Source organism: Lactuca sativa, chromosome 4, assembly GCF_002870075.4.
Source record: "Lactuca sativa cultivar Salinas chromosome 4, Lsat_Salinas_v11, whole genome shotgun sequence".
NCBI classification, from domain to species: Eukaryota; Viridiplantae; Streptophyta; class Magnoliopsida; order Asterales; family Asteraceae; genus Lactuca; species Lactuca sativa.
In genome coordinates this window covers 197461135-197467361 of record NC_056626.2, presented here as the reverse complement: position 1 = coordinate 197467361, position 6227 = coordinate 197461135, and positions in this window count along the sequence as shown.

Genomic DNA, 6227 nt, shown 5'->3' with positions numbered 1-6227 from the left:
AATTCGTGAAGTTACAGGGGTTGAAAAGTTGTTTTGCTATAATTAAGGGAGGGGAAATTATACTTCATTTCAATTCTAAAGCTTAGATTGAAATTTTAATCATCTTTAGTCAAGAATATATATATGAATTTTATGTTGGAATGGTTCAACTTGAAGAAATTCTATATATATTGCGTTTTCAAAATTCGATTATGATTACGGCATCCCTCTTCATAGTTAAATTTTGAAAACATGGCAAATAAAAATATTGTAGCAAAAGACGGGTCTAGTATCATGTCTTTATGTCAAACATCATGAATCGTGTCCCATATGCTTCAAATATAGGATCAATTGCATGTGCTATAATATTCATCTTCTCTAAATTTTCCAAATGCTTAAGGCATTGAGAAGGGAAAAGTCTAGAACTGGATATGACTAAAGTGATTAAGCAATTGTCGAGGACAATCTGAGGTTCGCCAAAGATTGGTTGCTCAGGGAAAGTAGGAAGTATGATGTAAGTTGTCGGAAAGGACCATATTGACATATTCTGAAAAGAAGTAACTCTTGTTCGGAAGTGATAGTCAAAATGGGACTATGTAAATGTCTCCATAGCTGGAAGTTATTCAATCTATATGTAAGATTAGAAAACCTTAATGCAAGAAGGATGTTCAAAGCAATGTACTTTGAATATGAGACTTCCGTTCCATAGAAGTTGACCTTCTTTGGGATACTCTATAATGACTGGTGACAAGGTTTTGGTGACTTTGTGAATAATCATTACAAGAGGAACATTGCATAAAATTTTAAAACCTAACAGATTTTTTGGTAAATGATAGGAATCGGGGATTCTCACATTTACAATAAGGATTTGGGATTGTGAAATGAGTATCAATGGAATCATGTTCAATTGATCTACATCACAATGTAAGGATCATAGACAAACATAGTGTGCATACTTGGAGTATGGCATAACTATTGTTTAGAAAAACAAAGTGTACATGCTAGGAGCATGGGACGACTGTTGTTTTTATTCAAGTCTTAAGTTGATTGTTTGAAACATTATACAATGAATAATGTGTAATCAATATGGTGATAAATAAAAGGCGGTTCTATTTATATTCAAAAGGGTTCTGAGACCATATTGGATTCGATTATTATTGTGTTTCACTTTGCATGTTTTGACTTCCAAAATAGCTAGGTTATTCTTTCCGAATGACTAAGTTATTTAAACACTCCACAGTCGTTCATATGTTGGAAGTAGGTATGAATCAAGACTGTCATGAATCGAGTTTGTAGATGGCTAAATGGGTTTAGTCATAGCAATGGTTGCTACAACATTCATGAGTGCTCATAAGTTGTGAGTATTGGAATAAACCCACGCTCACTTGTATCACCTCATGGAATTTATCTCGAGTGATCGTAAGATGGTAATATCATATAAATCTTCAAACCTAGAGATATGAGTTGTTACCTATGAGTTGGTTGTGCATTGATTGCACTTAAACGCATCAGTAACTTGATGTTATAAAACGTGCCTTTGTGTACACTTCAACAAGTAGTAGAACAAGCATATGAGTCGAAGTTTATCTGTTCCTTCTAAAAATAGAAGCGATATCTGGGCCCCTCGATGATTTTGTTGTGACCTATGTACCGGCCGGTCAGAACTAAATTGATATGTTCGATTAAGTTCTTTATCAAACAAATCGAAAATCGGGAAACAAACTGCTGGACAATAAGTACGACGTTGTTCCATGTATTTGTCCGGCTGATATCATGAGAACAGAGGATTATATGATCACTTATCTAAAATGGCGCTTCATAGTTCAATAGAGTTTTCGAGAGCTACGATTGCTGGTTGGTTCCTGAAGTAACATACGCAAATATAGTTATTAGACTTATCCAAGTGGGAGTCTGTTGGATAAGGTGTCTAAGTCCATAACTTATTTGGTATATACTTGACCCGACCCGACATGGTCCATTTGGGTTGCATTTCATCCAAACTATTTATGGATAATTTTATGAGAGTTATACACATATTTTTATTAATATATTGTAATTTATAATATATTAATATGAAGTTATTTAATTAGTGTTAGTCTTAAATTAATTATGAATTAATTTAGAGATTAAAAGGAAGACTAATTAAATTGTGGGCTATTGTTTTATATGGTGTGGGCTAACACTCATTTGTTAATGGGTTAGGCTTATGTGGAAGTCCATGGATGATCCATGGAGCTTTTAACCCATGGATCCTTCGAAAAGGAAAGGTCATGGGTTATTAGGGTTTCACCCTAATCATGTACACTATATAAACATGCTTATGTTGCATGAAATAGCCACTAGTGAACTAGTGTGTGTGCTTTGTGTGTGGCCGAAAATTACAAGTGTGTGTACTCTCTCAAAGTTTTCCAAGAGTTTGTGGTGATTTGTGATTCCATTTGAGGCATTCACACTATTGGTGCTTGGCCCTCAAACTCCTTAGGAATCAAACTCATCATCAAAAGGTATGTAATCTCATCTAATTCTTTTATGTTTAAAAGTACCCCATGCCATGTTAGATAGGTTATGAACCTTGGAAAAATTATTATTTTGCATGTATTTAGACAAACATAGATCCAAGGTTTATTAGGGTTGCATGCACACTTAGGAAGTGTTAGATTGCTCAAAACCTAACAGTGGTATCAGAGCCTAGGCTTGCTTGTTTGAATACTTGATGCAAATTGCTGAAAATCAAAGATTTTATGTTGTCTGCACAGCTGACTCGCCGAGTCCATGAAGGGACTCGACGATTCCAAGGCAAAACTCATCCAACTCGGCGAGTTAGTTCATGTACTCGACGAGTTGGACCCCCAGACAGCATATCTTCGAGTTTTGTTGCTGGAATTGGTCTAGAATCATTACCTTAAACTGTTTTGGATTCATAAAACCTGTTTTTGATGTGGTAATGATGATGGTGGACCAATTTCAAAGTTATAATCAAAATTCCATGATTTTATGTGTTCATATAATTCTTGAAATTTTGATGATCATGTTCATGTTCTTATGAATTTAGAAGATGATAGGAATTATTTGCTGAATTGTTTAGAATTAATTCTTGATTATTTATGTGTTTTAATGGAGTCCATAATTTGTCCTCAAGTTATGGATATCCAAAGGTCACTTTTCTTTAACACACACTTAAAACACATACGTTACATGAAAATGAAGAGTCTTCATTTTTATGAACCTTTAATTCATAAGTTATGAAATGAAAAGTCTTGGATGGTTACAAAAGATGAAGAGTCTTGTCCTTAAGTTATGGAGGTTCAAGAGTCACTTCATTAATAAATATATAAATAAAGTGTAACCTTAATTAATTCCATAAGTTATAAAATAAAGAAAAGTAATTCTTTTATTAGTTTAAAGTCTTCCATAACTTGTCCTCAAGTTATGGAACTTGAAGAGTTTTTGGATTAAAACTACTTTAAACACATAAATCATGGAATTAATTAGTTTTGAATAGTTTCAAAACTTGCCCTCAAGTTTTGGAATTTGGAAAAGTTTGACACACTTTAATAAACTTTAATTCCAACACCTAGAAGTTTTAAAAGTTAAAATTCTACCCTTATACTATTATAAGATTAATGGTTAATTATTATATATATGTATAAGAACAAGTCGTTTTACCGTTAGTAGGCCTCATTCACGAAGTCGGTCTATAAGGTGGGTATAAGGTTGTTGCCTATAAAATGGCGACTTAATGGGTGTCCACTCTCAACCACCGCTTGCTTGATCGGTGGAGGGTCGTTAGCCGAACGGGTAGGACAATGACTTTAAAATTCTCATTAAAAGTATAATGAATATTATAAAGTAACTAAATATTTTTTATTTAATTCCCAATCTTAGTTACTTTAGGAAAAATCTGAATTTGGTGCTAGCCCATGGAATTCACACTGGGTACCTTACCAAGTCGTTGGTGGAGCGTGTGTGGTTAACCGGCACACTAACTTGGACTAGTAAGGATCACGAAGGGTGACTTAATGTTTGTCATAGATCAATGGAGCGTGTGTGGTTAACCTGCACATTGATTAGGTGATAATATTAAGGGTACCAAGTGAATTGGTATGGTTATTCACACCTTGTTTTGTGATCCTCGGCATCCCAGTCACAAAATTTGAGAGGGCACACTCGAGATTGAAACATGCCATTGAAAAGTTCAATGAATCTCAAAAGATCTAGGAATTTCAAATCCAATTAAAACCTAATAAATTATTTCGTTTTTCATGGTGGAAATTGGTGAATCGTCATTCGCCTACCTTCAAATATTTTTTAGCTTGGATTACGGCATCCCTCTTCCAAATTATAAAATATTGTGTTAGGTCCTAGCCTTAATATTTCATATTGGGTGTTATATTAAGGACTTTGAATCAACTAACTTGATTTTCTCCCATTATAGATGTCTGGTTCAGACAACTATGATCTTCCCAAATCTCTTGAAGATGGTGTACCTCAACATCATGCTTCACTTCCTCCACCTCCTCCAATTATTCTCCCTCACCCACAAGTTCTTGAAAAGTTTAAAGTCACTCAATCCCTATTGGCAAGCATAGTCTATGTGTGCTCACATCTTGGAGATAAAGTCACATATTGACAAGCCGGGAGAGTTGGGTGTCAAAGTCTCGTGAAAGTTGGATGTTCAATCACTTTCTTAGTAACATAGTGAGTCTCTTTGGGACTACTATGAGACAGACTATGACATGACCTTTAATGATGTTATCTTTTTGCTTGGTGTTGTGGAATCAACAATGATTTGGAGCACCAGTAAAGCAAATTTGATTAAAAGAACAACTTCCCAAGTCTACATGGACATTGACAATGGTAGCATTGGATATCTAGAAAAGGATTTCTCTTCCCAATGGAAAGGGATCGGCTATAGTCAACTCGGTTGACCAAATAGTAAAGAGAAAGGCAAATTTTGAGATAGTCTCATGTGCCATTACCAAAGGGTCCATGTGTTTTGTTGCCAAAGGAAGGGGCATTGGTTGCGAAGCTGCCATATTCACCTGAAAGATCATAAGGTTGATCAAGTCAAGAGGTTTTACTCTACTTCGGGTGAAGTCCACTGTCTAACTCTATTAAGTTCCTATTTGGAGATTCTTATTACATAATGTGAATGGGTCACATACTGATGTTCTTATGAATCAAAGAAAAGATAGGAGGCTTAAAGTAAGTATATGTTGATTCTGATTGCAAAGGTGGGTTTTGATCGCATGGTTCGGTAATCAGAATTTTGAGCTGTTGCTTAAGAGTTATAATATATTGCTTATGAATAGATAACAACAAGGTTTTCATGTGGATTGTAAGGATAAGTTTTTCCACAAAGTTTTAAATAAAAGAAAAAAAAATGGTTTTAATTTTATTTATTTTAAAAATATCCTTACAATGGCATCTGTGGAAAATTGTAGCTTATATGTTTCCAGTAATAGCAATATTGGAAAGTGGATTTGACTCTTTCATTTGTGGTAGTGTCTGAATTTACCAAATGAAGAAAGTTTTTCATCACCCAAGTTTCAATTGGACAGAAACTTGGAATCATACAAGTTGTATTGTATGATGAATGAGAATTTTCATCTTTGAAAATTAAGACTAATTCTTTGATCACATGTATATGTGAGTCAATTGAAGGACTAAGGAATTAGGTACACTGGGTGTGCGCTGGTCAAGGTCCACCACAAAGATTGATTTGTCATGATTTACTAAAGATTAGTAAATATGATTATACGTATGAGGTTAAGTATAATTCTGTAACATTGGAAAGGTTACAATGTATGACAAAACAAATGAGAAGAATCAAATTAGGCAGAAAGATAAAAGTTTCTCAAATCTAAAAGGATGGGAGAGTACTTTAGTATCGTATTTCATGATCATCTTAATGATTATGAAACCATATCAAAAATTCATACTCTAAGGACGTCTTAGTGCATTGTTATGGCTAAGAAGAGAGGTCATGAATTGTTGGATTGATTAAAATCAAGAAGATGAGTCATATTTCGTTCCAAAACCATTCTTAGAGTCATACTCCAAGATTGTAACATTGAGTGACATAAAGGAAGATTTATTAACACTAGTCAAATGTAAGAGTAAAATGTTTTCTACTCTTGTACATTTGAAATTGGTAAGTTGTGATATCTTGGATGAGACAAAGACCAACTAAGACCAATTGTGTGAAGTGTTAGTCTTAATAAGAATCCGCACTATCCCTTGAATAT